This window comes from Equus przewalskii, chromosome 10 (assembly GCF_037783145.1).
Source record: "Equus przewalskii isolate Varuska chromosome 10, EquPr2, whole genome shotgun sequence".
Lineage (NCBI taxonomy): Eukaryota > Metazoa > Chordata > Mammalia > Perissodactyla > Equidae > Equus > Equus przewalskii.
In genome coordinates, this window is record NC_091840.1 from 7877942 (window position 1) to 7891733 (window position 13792).

The window sequence follows — 13792 nt, forward strand, 5'->3', positions numbered from 1 at the left end:
AGAGTAAGCAAAGCAGAATGAGGAGGTGAGGCCACCGTGCAAAGAAGTCGTATGATGCGTTCTTGAGCCAAATGGGCAAAGAGTGTCTCTTCCCTGCCATTTGTATAGATAATTGAGCATTTTCTGTTCCCTCACCCAGGACAGTCCGTCTTCGAAGACTCTTTGTGTGCCTTGAAGGGACTGAGAAAGCTGTGAGCAGATGGAGTAATTGGGCAAATTAAGTCTGAGTGTGAAACTCTTCTCCTTGGAATGGCCAGGGCTCGGCAGCCCGTGTCTTCGCTGGGGTGGGCGCAGGCAGCAATGGTTTTGCTTTTGCTTTTCAAGTAGGAACAAAGATTTCTTTCCCGGTGGCACTCGTAGACTAGACTCCCAGTCCTCTGGGAATCCTTCCTCATTCACAGTCATGGTTCGTAAGATGATGTGGAACAGCCGGCATTTGGAACACGAACCCTGTGCCTGGCCCCCAGGAAAGCGTTTTCTGTGGGTTACCTCATCTAACCCTAACAGCCCTGAGAAGCACGGACCAGGTTTGTAAGGGGAAACTGAGAATTAAAGGGAGTCAATAGCACACAGCAGGTGAGCCCTGGGGCTAAGATTTGAATCTCGAAGTCTGACGCCAGCCCTCACTCTTAGACACCGCACTGCGCTGTTGGGGGAGGGCCGCCCCTCCCCAATTCAGTAACAGCGAGGCCAAGGAAAGGCTTTTGGAAGACATAGACTTCCAGGCAGACTTTTAGAAAGAGAATAGTGTAGCCTGGCAAAGGCCTACTGGGAAAAGAGAGGAAACTGACACCTGTGTGTGTCTCACACGGGCCTGGTGTTGTGCCAGAGGCTTTACCTACGCTTTTTTTAAATTCTGAAGATGATCACATGAGTTAGGTATAATGATTCCCATTTTATGGATGAGAAAAATGAGGCTATACAATAACCGAAGAACCAGCCTCTGGACACTAACCTCCATATTCTATTCATTCCTTCATTTAGCAAGCCAGTAAGGTGGGGGCAGTCAGGAGGTTGGTAGGGAACAATTGGCAGAAGCATCAAAAATCAGATTAAGAGTTGGCTCCCAAATGCCTCCTCCAGGAAGCCCACAAAGATTGGTATCCGCTTTGGTTTAATACCATCTGAGAGCCTGGGGCCTAGCAGATCCTTTAACAAACACTTGTTGAATGAAACTTGTTCAAAGGTGGTTGAATGAATACACACCTATTTTAACATCACCTTAGAAAGAGCAGGCGGTTCTCTCTTGATTGGGGTCAGCCTGCCCATCTCTTTGGCCCTGGTTCTGTCCTTGTCTCCTCCAGCCTGTCTCTTATCTATCACTCTGGCTCTTCTTACCTTCCCTCATTAAGAGCTGGAGGGAAATACGTGACTCTGATTCTCCAAGCTGCCTCCTCACCGCTGTTGAGCTTTGGAGCACAGCATTTAAATCCTGTTAAATAACCTGTTTTCATGGGCAATCACAGCCAGGGTAGTAAATTCCCCACACGCTCACTCTTTAGACAAAACCGACATCCCAGGTCCACAGAAAATTGGCCATTGTCCTTTAATGGTGGAATTGAACAGAGCAAATGGTTGCACTTTAAAAGGAAGTTGTTCCCTTTCAGACAAAAAGTTCAGCCTACTGCTCTGGAAATTTCCAGTTCACGGCCCATTTCTCTCCAGGTATAAAGGAGAAAATAAATACCCTTGCAAGGCGAGTGATTAATTTCAGCCAGCATGTTCGAGGTCCTGCTGATGGCTGGCTCTTGGGCTCTTAATTGGTGGCCCTGGCCAGGTAGGGGGTCCCATCTCTGGGATTTCAAACTGGCAACTTCTTGGCTTCCACGTGACTTTGAGGCACAGAAGGAAGATACCTCATCTCATGTTCCAGAAGATGGAGAGGCAGGTGGTGGGGAGAGGCTGGTGGGCAATCACTCACTCTTTCCTGAAACTTGGTGGCTTTGACCCTGGCTTCTGTAGGATCACCTCCCCCACCACTTGCATGCCTTTATTAGGCACCACTGTGTGTATGGCTCCACATTAAAGGGACTACAGAGGGATGCTAGGAGGTCTGAGTGTGCACGCACTGGTGACATTTGCAGCATCAGTTGTTGTTTCTGAGTGTGACTCAGAAGATGTCCAGATTGCCAGGTCACTAGTGGATGGTCCAGGTCTTAGGCCACTAGCTTTTGGTATAGCCAGCGGCCCCCAGAAATGGCGTCTCCTCCCTCATTTGCCGGGAACCAATTACATCTTGTGAGTCACCTATTGCTGTGCAACGAATAACCCAAACTCGGGGGCTTCAACAACAACCATTTATGCAGTCTCGATTCTGCAGGTTGCCAATTTAGGATGGACTGGGGCTTCTACTGATACAGACCAGGCTTCTCCGAGCTCAGCAGCTCAGCTGGGTGAGCCGGGAGCAGGCTGGTCCAGAGTGGCCTCAGCGAGGCCAGCTGGAGTGACTGGGGCCACTCCACGTTGAGTCTTCTCTTCCATGGGCTAATTCAGGCCTGTCCACAGGGGGCTCAGGGTCCAGAGAGTGAGAGCAGAAGCATCACGGTCTTAGATCTGAACATTGTCACTTCTGCCACATTCAGTTGGCCAAAGCAAGACACAAGGAAGTTCAGTTTCAAAGGGTGGTGTAGTTGGTTGAATGGTGTCCCTCCAAAAACCATGCCTACCTGGAACTTCAGAATGTGACTTTATTTGGAAATAGGGTCTTTGCAGATGTAGCTAAGTTAAGATTCTCCAGATAAGATCATCCTGGATTTAGGGTGGGCCCTAAACCCAATGATTGGTGTCCTTATCAGAAGAGGAGACGTCCTAGGGACAGAGACACACAGTGGGAAAGACAGGTTAAGATGGAGGCAGAGATGGGAGAGATGTCGCTACAAACCAAGGAATGCCAGGGATCCACGGCCCCCGCCAGAAGCTGGAAGAGAGGTGTGGAATGGATTCCCCCCAGAGCCTTTGGAGGGAACACGACCCTGCTGACTCCTTGCCTTTGGACTTGTCGCCTCCAGAACCGTGGAAGAAGAAATTTTGCTGTTTAAGCCGCCCGGTTTATGGTAATTTGTTACAGCAGCCCTGGGAAACCAACACGGGTGGGAGACAGACATCTTTTGATGGGAGAAGCTGCAAAGTCACGTTGCGAAGGGTGAGAACACAGGAAGGCGGGGAGAAACGGAGCCGCGTCTGCAATCTCGCACCTCGGCTTAGCAGTCCACACTCCGCTCCTGGCAAGTACCTAAAACCCAAGGAACAGCCACAGGACGCCAGACGCCAGACATTCGCTCCACCAGGCGGGTGTTTTTCTGCCCCAGGATCCAGAGGGAGTGCGTCTCTGAGCGCTGACGCCCTTACAGCTGCCAACTCTCCACCACATCCAGCTCCGAGTAGCCTCCCTCTCAGAAGGGGCTGAGGAAGGCAGGCAGCCAGCAGATGGAGGCCGTCGGCATGCCGGGTACCGCGCTGTGCCTCTGGGCATCTTCACTGCCTCAGGTCAAAGCAGCCTGAGATGAGTGGACCAGACCCCGTCCCCAGACCCAAGTCCGTCCCCGTGCACAGGAAGGAGGTTTTGGATCCACTCCCACGTCCTGCTGGGAAGGAGGTTTGACAGAATCTCGTTCTCATCGCACAGGCCCCTCAGAAAGAGGCTTGTTCTCCTGGGAGTTCCGACTGTAGCTCAGTGGAGTTCTCTCACACGCTCTCTAAACGCCCATTGGCGTCCATGCTTGGCGCGGGGCAGAGGGGGCTAGACGGCTGACATGCCTTTGAGAGCTAGCCCCGTCACTGAGGCTGCTGAGACGAACTGGGGTACAGGCACCGTCAGGCAACGGGGGACTGGTCCCTTGGTGGTCACCACGGAGCTTCTGACAGACTGCTCAGGGCCCCTGCATGGCCCGCGTCTAGGCTCCCTCCTACCCTTCCTCCTTCCAAGCTCCTGGAAAGTTGCTCTGAGTCAGGCGTGGGTTTCAGCGTTGGAGTGATGAACCGGGTAGGCGAGAAGCCCGCGTCGGTAGCTTTCACACCAGCAGGGGAAATGGATAAGTAACCAACCAGAACTGAACCTCATTACAGCTGGTGAAGGCCAAAAGAAGGAAGGATGTGCTGAAGGAGAGCGTGACTGGGGCAGGAGGAGTGTGTGTGGGGGGATGGTAACTGAGCTGAGACCTGAGGAACGGGGGTGCACTGGGTTAAATAATGTCCCCCAAATTCGTGTTCATCCTGGAAGCTGAGAATATGAGCTCATTTGGAAATAGGGTCATTGCAGATGCAACCAGATAAGATGAGGTCATACTGGAGTAGGGTGAACCCACATCCAATATAATTGGTGTCCCTTGTAAAAGGAGAGAACACAGCCATGTGCAGAGGCAAGACAACCTTGTGATGATGGAAGCAGAGATTGGGGTAATGTAGACACAAGCCAAAGGATGCCAAGGATTGCCAGCAACCACCAGAGGCTGGAAGAGGCCAGGGAGAATCCTCCCCAAGAGACTTCAGAGAGAGCGCAGCCCTGCCGACACCTTAATCTCAGGCTTCTGACCTCCAGAACTGTGGGAGGATCCATTTCTGTTGTCGTAAGGCACCCAGTTTGTGGTATATTGTTACAGCAGCCACAGCAAACTAATACCACAGGCAAGAACATTCCAGGCAGAGAGTGGAGACAGAGCAGACGTCTTTGGAAGAAAGCAGAAAGGAAGCCGGGAGGCAAGCCCGGGAGCAGTGGAGATGGTCCACGGATGCGGTTGGCGCCTGGCCGCAGGGTCTGTGGGCCATGGCAATGATTAGCATTTAGTTCTAAGAACAACGTGGAGTCATTGAAGGATTTTAAAAGAAGGAAGAAGTATGATTCGAAGTTCTTTTTTAAAAGATCACATCAGCTGCTCTGTGAAGGGTACATTTGAAAGAGGCGAGAATGGAGGCAGCCACTTTGGAAAACAGGCTGTCAGTTCCTCAAATGATTAAACACGGAGTCACCATGTGGCCCAGCAATTTTCTACCCGAGAGAAGTGAAAACATGTCCACACAGACACTTGTCCATAAACGTCTATAGAAGCATCATTCACAATTGAGGCAGGTGGAAGCAGCCCAAGTGTCCGGCGACAGATGAATGGATAAACAAGAGGTGGTATCTCCATACAGTGGAGATTATTCAGCCTTAAAAAACAAAGTTCTCATATGTGCTACAACGTGGATGAATCTTGAAAACATATTAAGTGAAAGAGACCAGACAAAAAAGGCCACGTGTTGTATGACTCCACTTGTATGAAGTTTCTAGAATGGGCAAATGCGTAGACACAGAAAGCAGAATAGAGGTTTCCAGGGCCTGGGGGAGGGGAGAATGGAGAGTTACTCCCTAAAGTTACAGAATTTGTTTGGGAGGATGAAAGAGTTCTGAAAATAGGTGGTGATGGTTGTTGCACATTGTGAGTGCACTTAATGCCACTGAATTGTACACTGAAAAATGATTAAAATGGTAAAATTTTGTGGTATGTATATTTTACCACAGTAAAAATAAATTTTAAAAAGTGGACGAGGAGTGACAACACGGAGGCTCTGAGTACAGGCCACCGTTTGAGAAGGATGTGATGAAAGGAAGCCGAGAAGGAGAGCAGACACATCTGGGAGGAAAGGAGTCAGGAGAGGATCCCAAGGAGTGTGAACACAGACAGACAGACAGAGAGACAGACAGAGTCCTTAGAGTGGGAGAGAAGGGAAGGAGCAGCTACAAGTCCACAGATGGGGGATCCAGAGCTGGGGTGGGGGGTCGTCTTTGATGGGGACCGAGGGGTCCATAGGGTGGCTATGGATCTGGGGCAGGAAAATGACCAAGTGACTCTGAGATGCGTCCTATGTACTCAGTGCATGGAGGCAAAGTCATCAGCTAAGACTGAAGATGGGGAAGGAGTGGCAGGTTAAGGGAGAAAGCTGGCATGACCATGACGATGCCACGAGAAGGCCAGACCCCTTAGGAGGGGAGGTCATTCCTGCCCAGAGTCACCTTCATTGTTTGCATATTTTATTCAAGGGTGTTGAGATGGGAACAGGCTTATGCATCTCAAAGAGGGGACGGCTTCCACACCTGGAAACACGGAGGGAACCCCTTTCCTTCCTAACTCAGAGAAGACCTGCCGGGAGCCCTCCAGGCTTCCCCAGCCCACATCCACGGAGACTGTGCTCCAGCCGGCTGGGACGGACCTGCATTTTCCATCCACTTGGACTCTTGTTTTCACTGTTGGGCCACTGTTTCCTTTTCCAAGCTGGACACTCCCGAGGGCACGGATTTGGTCTCCTTCCTCCAGATGTGCTGGCAGAGGCAAGGGCAGGCCTAGGCCTCCATCCGGGCATCATCACTGCGGGGACTTCCAGCCCCTTAGGCCGCCCACTTTGCTCCCCAGGTCTTCTTTCCCCCACTGGCAGTATCCTCCACGCCTCTCTCCCCCGACTTCCCGCAGACGCCCTCCCGTGGTGCTTTAATCCTTTGGGCACAATTGTTAGAATTCCAGAAACGTCTCCTTTCATAGTAGCCGGGTCAGCCTCCTCATTCAGGACCCCACTGAGAGCGGGCCGCCCACCACCTCCCAGCACATACCCCTCAGCCAGCTCTGCTCTAAACCAGGCTTCCTCAGCCTCGCACTGTGGACATTTGGGGCCGGGTCATTCTTTGTTGTGGGGCTGCCCTGTGTACCGTAGGATGTTTAACAGCACCCTGACCTCTACGCATCTGATGCCAGGAAGGGGGTGGTTGACCAGATGCTGGGGGATCTGCGCCTTGAAGGACTCAGTTGACCCCAGGTCTCTTGCATCCTGTTTTCCCGGGTTAGATCCAGCCAGTGGTCCTCAAGCTCTGAAGCTGTAGCTCTCAACCCTGGATGCTACATTTTAATCACTGTTTAAAAATGTTGATGCCCGAAGCCCAGCCTGGACACCGATGTCCTTGGTCTGTGCCTGTGGCCAGGCTGGGGCACTGTTTATAGCCCCCATGAGACCCTCCGTGCAGCCACCGCTCTGCAGTGGGTCAGGATGCCTGCGGGCATGGTTTTAGAATCAGGCTCCTGCCCCCCAGAGATTCTGCTTCTGGACAGCTAGGGTGGGGCCTGGGAATCTCTCACAAAGCAGACCACAAGGGGGTCCTGATATAGGTGGCAGGGAAACGTGATATTCAGGGTACCGCGTTGCGGACTCTGCCCTTCACTTCATGGGGCTCGGTGACCCCAGACCCACAGCACACTCTCTGGGTGTGGTCGGAAGTCTGGGACCCCTGTGCCAGTGTGGGTCAGGGTGACGTGCACAGGAAGAAGCCAACGTCAGGATGGGGGCCCACACCTGCTCTAGCAGACGTGCGAGAGCCCAGCCTGCAGCGGCCGGGAAGGCCAAGGAATGAGCAGGTGGGAGCTGGGCTGAGATCGGGCACATGAGCTGGGGGCCGTCTCTGCTCCAGGCCACTTTCTTCCCTCTCTTGCCCCCAGCCCCATCAGGGCCACCCAGGGATTCTGTCCTGAATCGCTCTGAGGAGGAGAGAGGGGGCGCTGGGCCAGGAGGCCAGAGAGGTGGGGGCCTGAGTCCAAACCCTCCCTCCCCCCATCTGCCCAGGTTAAGGACCTGTCGAAACTGGGAGATGCCAGACTGACTCTTGGGAGCCTGGGCTCCTCCCCTGGGTCCCACAGAGAAGGTGAGGAGGAGTCAGGGCTGAGGGTGAGGTGGGTGTCCTGGGAGATCCTGGGGGCAGCCCAGGACGGCGTGTCCTGGCAGCCCCATCACCTCGAAGCATCCAGACTTTCACGTCAGATTGAAGTAGGCAGGGGCCCTACCTGGGCAGGCACCAGAGCAATGACTGAGTCCACTTCAGATCATTTTTGCGCCTGCCCTGTCACCCGGGCCCTGGCTGTGTGATTCATGATGCAGGCTCCATGAGTTGAGGAGTTGAAAGAAAGATTTCTTGGACTCTCAAGGTCTGGCAGTAGTGCTCTTTTATTCAGAGAATAGCACGGGGACAGGACCCATGGGCAGTGAAGAGCTGCAGGCATGGGGACAGGACCCATGGGCAGTGAGAGCTGCGGTGTGTTGAGGGTTAGAGCTAAATTTATAAGGCACAGGTATGTGAGTTATTTCTTTACAAGACAAAGGAAAGATCATGAAAAAAGTCATTGAAGTGGTCGCAGTGTAGGTGGGGTCTGGTTATTGGGTGGTCCTATAACTTTGGAAAGGGATCAGGTCAGCCGGAGGATGATGTAGACCCGTATTAGGGCAGGACGCCTTGGGCTTTGCTCCCTGGGGCAGCCTTGATCCTCAACAATTCAGTTGTGGCTGATGGCACGTGGAGGGAGCCGATCCGGAAGCCGCCATCCATCCACACTGCTCTGGGGCAGCTGTCCCCCTTCCAGGCTCTTTCCTTGACCCAGAGGCCAGTCCTGGGGCCAGGACGGTGACCAGAAAGCAAGGCCACCTGGCCTCTTAGAGCCATGACAACAGGAAGAGCCGTCTAAACGTCAGCAGAAACTCCTGGCTTTCAGGTGAGGATACTGAGGCCCGGAGCTAGTCTTAGGGAATCTGGAGCAAGGACCCAGCCTCTGACCCCAACACCGGAGTGCTGCCTGTGTGCTCAAGCTCCATCCTCCCCTCAGAGAGAGGACACAGTCCTAGCCAAGCCTGGGCTTCGGGCTATACTACTGGGATTTGAATCCAGGCTCTGCTACAGACCAGCTGTGTGACTCTGGGCATGTGTCTCAACCTCTCTGTGCTTCAAGTGTCCTCATCTGTAAATGTGGATAATAATAGCACCTACCTCTTTGCGTCACTGTGGGGATTAAATCTGGCAATTTAATTTATTTAATGAATACTCATATTAATGTGTGCCCCATGCCAGACACCCTTCTAAGTACTTTAGAAAAATTAAGCCATTTATGGTGACCCCGATGCCGTAGGTCCTGCATTTTGTACATAAGGAAACTGAGTCACAGAGGGATTAAAGTTATACAGCTATAAGTGGTGGAGTTGAAATGCAGACCTAGGGTCTGGCTCAGGGTCCACACCCTTAACTTACACTCCACGTGGACTCCCGATACGGACGCCAGAAGCCAGCGGGCTCTTCACTGTTTACCGTGTCAGTTCTCTTTATCAGTGGGCCTGGGTCGCGGAGTTGTGGCTGATGGTGGCTCTGACCTGCTGTCGTTACCTGGTGGGTGGGGCAGCCTCCATCCCTGGGCCTTCCTCATGCTCTTTCTCCCCGACTCTTGAGAAAGCAGCTGAGGCTCTGGAAACGTCTGCTGCTGTCCGCCCTGGGTGCTGCCAGCGAGGTGGCGGGCCCTCCTCTCCTGCTGCCTAAGTGAAGAGACCCTGCTTGGTTCACCTGGGCACTGAGCACAGACACTGGACAGGGGCTGCTCTTGTCCTCCGGGGCCCCTCCCCTCCCTGCAGCCCCCACCCCCATCTTCCCTAAAGGCAAGGGGGGTGGTTTGCAAAAACACCCTCAATGCAGCAGAAGAGCATAACTGTAAAATGCTTAAGAAAAAGGAAGCAAAACATAGGCAGCATCACGAAAATAAGCGGCAGGAGATTGCGTTCCGGGGGCTGGGGCAGAGCTGGGTGGGTACCGCATGTGGAGGGAGAGGGGCTGACTGGGAGGGTCTTGGTGGGGGAACCAGGAGGCCTGTTCCTCGGGCTGAGCCATGTTTGTGCCCCTCCTTTCCTGTGGGGGTGGAAAGATGGGGGAGGTTGGGGTGACCTCTGCTGATGAGGGGGTCACAGGAAAGGGAGAAGCCACACGATTCAACCCTGGCGACCCAGCTTCAGAGAAGGATCCAGGAAGCTAAAACTCTTTCTTCCATCCTCCATCTCTCTCTCTCTTCCTCTCTACTTTTCTCCTTTTCTCTCTCTCCATTTCTCTCTCTTTCTCTCCCCTCCCTCCCTTTCTGCTCCTCCTCTTAATTACCTTGTTCTGGGAAACCCTCTAAGCATCCTGACCCTTGGAGTCCTCAAGGAGCAGTAATAGCAGAGACAGCCCAGTGCCCCCCGGGCAGGCCACTCTGCCCTGCTCCTCCAGTTCCCAGCCGGCAAAAATACTTTTTTCTCCTGGAAAGGAAGGTGAGCCTGCCACTTTATGCTCTCAGCAGGCACTGCTCTGGCTGCCTTCTGGGCCTGAACTGGCTTGGAGGAGCCGTGAGCATCAGAACAAAAGTTAACCTGAGTTCAAGGGACAGGACACTGGCGGAGACCCCAGGGAAACTGAGAGCTCTCTCTGGCTTCATGACTGGGCTGCCTGCGCGGTCGCACCTGGCCCCTACTCCAATGGGCTTTGACAAATTGAAATGGCAAGCAATAGGATATATTGGAGTATATGAGGAAGCCATTTGGTATAAACCTAATTCGGCCTGACTTTGATTTTTCCAAAAGGGCCTGACTGTGGCTATTGAGCACGCATTGTATATCTGCTTTAAAACATTTCTTATGGCAAGAACAAATGGTCTTAAGATAAAGGTGCAACTTCCCCCCACAGTGGCATTTCCTTAGGGATAAGCATCTTTCCTCAGGCTAGGAACTGATTGCTGCACTCACCTTTGACCACTCAGCTCACCTGTGACCACCCAGCTCGAGACAGCAGACCTGCCACCCTGCTGTGTTCACCGAGACAGCAGACCTACCTGCTGTTTCCATCAATCGCTGTGCCAACAGAGCAGTCTCGCGACTATTGTAAAAGGGACATTTCAATCCTATGTGAAACATCCTGTGTGGGGGGATATAACCACTCTGTGCACCCCACTTCTTTGGTGCCCTTTCTTCCTTTGGGAAGAAAGGCCCCGGGCCATGGTCCTCAGATTTCGGCTCACAATAAACTCTCCCAAATTTTCATTTATAGATTGGTTATGGATTATTTTCGTTGACAGCCTTCATTTGGTTTAACGCTCTGCTATCGCCGTCTTGAAATTTTTCATCATTTTTTGCAAGATGTCTTGAATTTTCTTTTGTCGTTACTTCCCCTCCCCCCACACAAGTTACGGAGCCCGTCCTGCTGGGGGTGTCAGGGTCCCACAGGCCGAGGCGCTGAAGGCAATGGTGTCCCTCATCCTCCCTCGTAGGCCATCAGCTTTTACAGCAGGGTCTCTCAACTGCAGCACTGTTGACATGGGGGGCTGGATCATTCTCGGTGGGGGACCCTCCTGCGCGCTGTAGGATGTTTAGCAGCATCCCTGGCCTCTGCCCACTTGACTCCAGAAGCACCTCTCCTTCTAGGATGTGACAACCGACAATGTCTCCAGACATTTGCAGATGTCCCCCGGGGGAGGCAGAATTGCCCCAGGTTTTACGGGCTCTAGCTTTGGGGTCCCTACTGGGAGAGGAGCTGGGAAGTGAGCCTCCTTCTAGATGAACAGAGAAAATTCCTTAAAGGGCCTTGTCCCTGATTCCCTCTGACATCACTGTAATAAGGAAATAGCTGAGGAAAAAGGGCATATCTTCTGGACCAAGAGAAGAACCTACCAAATTTCTGGAGACCTCAAGGAATATTCCAGAAGGTTGGGGAAGAGGTGGATAGGCAGTTCCCAGAGATCTGGAATCCCTTATGGAGCCAAGTCCGGCTCTTCTCCTCCTGTCCTCAGCTCTGAGCATGGCTTCCTCCTGGGGCTCCTGCATCAAGGTGGCAGACCAGGCTTCAGGGTCAGAAGCCACAGGTTTAAACTCCACCCACCAGCTGTGTGACCTTGAACCAGTTTCATAACCTCTTTGAGCCTGTTTTCTCATCTACAAAATAAAGCTAATAATACCTGGGGAGTTCTGAGATCAGAGAAATCATGTGTAAGCCCTTGGCACAGTGCTCAATATCTGCCCACTATTATGTTTTTTTCCTAACCGACTATGAGCAAATCCCTGACCCCCTGGAGTCTTCATTTATCCTCACCCGAGGCCACAGGAAGAACAGCGGACTCACTCAAGGGAGCAGAGAGAGCTGGGAGGGAAGATTGTGTGTGAAGAGCGGAGAGTTTGGTAGAGGCACGTCTGAGAGGAGGACCTTTCCACGCTTTCGTGAGTAATTAAAAACGGTGTTTGGTCTCCCGTGGTCCCGCGGTGACAGAGCTGTCACAACGTCAGCTTCAAAGGTGTCGGCCTTCCCGGATGTCTGCTCCCGACTCTCCGCTTTGGAGCACCGAAATCCCCATGGAGGGGCCGCGGCGGCTGCGGGCGAGGCCGGGCCCACTCTCCTTGAAAGAGAGCAAATCCTCTCCCAGAAATTTGATTTAAATTGTGATTGTTCTTATTCGTCTTGAAATTCATTTGAGGCCGTAAATCCACTCATCCTGCCTCCCTCTCTTCATTCTATGAGGATTGAAGTGATGGAAAAAATCACTCTTCTGTATCTAGGTGAAAAGAGTCGGGTTGGAGTTTGGGCAAGAGTTGGCTCATGCAAGGAGGGCCCTGGAAACCGTGTGTTAAGAGCCCAGCTTGGCTTTGAAGTTCTCTTATGGGCTCAGCATCTCCCTTCAGGTACTGCTGGGAATCTAAAGAAAGCATATTTCTGCCCTCCAGGAGCTTACTATCTCAAGTTTTTAGGGAATGGATGCTGACCAGTTCTCCAGCTCCACATAGAGCAAAGCAGGAGAGAATCTTCCAGAGAGAAAGGAGTTGGACAGAAGAAGCCTTGTTCCTACAAATTTTAGAGGCAGCAGAGTCCGGCCTGAAATGTCCTTCCCCACACCCACCCACTCCTTTATTTGCAAGAATAACTCCTCTTTATTCTTCAAAACCCTGAGGGAGTGCCACCTCCTCTGGAAAGCCTTCCAGGAATACCCCCATGCATGAGTTAATCTCCCCCCTGTACTGCATTTACTTACCGGTGCTTTTTATGTCTGTCTCCCTATTCCTATGTTCAGTGAGTTCCTAAGGACAAGGATTTTTGTCTTGCTTACACCTTTGACCTTTCTCTGGAATTGAACTTGGCTATAGAGCCACTTGGAGATGGGGACTTTGGCTTCTGGGGGTCCCTGCATCCTCTCAGAGTTTCAGAATTGCTCTTTCTCCACATGGCCATTTAGTGAGGAAAGTGAAAACTTAAATTCCCGAGCTTAATATGCAAACTGAGGTTTTTCTTAGTGGTTAATGATCAAAGGGCTGCGCAGCCTCCCTCGGCACAGGAGTGGGAGGGATCTGTAGCTCCCAGGCTTCCTAAATGGCTTTAAACCTTGCTGTCACCCGGGCCTCCATAATTAAATTTTACACTTTAATCTGAATGGAATCTCTCTGAAGCGCGTCCTCTGAGCCCTCCAGGGCTCATTCAGTGAAGTCCCAGTTAGGGTGCAGTCGCTGCAGAAAATGGAAATTGAATGGCTGCCACCTGCAGGCTGGGCATTGAAAGTGGCCATATGCTAGTGAGGGAGCCCCTTCGACCTTGAGGGGCGTCGTGGGAACACCCTGTGTCTTGTCAGTGGGCTGTCACTTCTCATGGGCTTTCACTGGATCGGCCCCCATATTGCCAGGACCACGTGCAACTCTGCCAGCAGGACTGTCATACCTGGTTCAGACTGATTGGCTGACTCAGCACACTCCAACAGAGTGAGTGGGAGCCGGTGAGCTGTCACTCAGGGTCTAAATGTATTGACTATGTTGAGTCCGCTGAGTGGAGCTGTCCAAGGTACCCATCATGATTAAACTAACTCTACCTATGCTTGTGTTGTTGAAACTCATAATTCTAGAACTATCTTTGTTTCTACCCTCATCCCACAACTCCTCCTTTGAAATTTAGAAGAGTGAAAGTCTCAGTCCCAGGAAGGGAGACACTGAATTTGCTTTTGGGCTGTTCTTCAAGGAGACATAG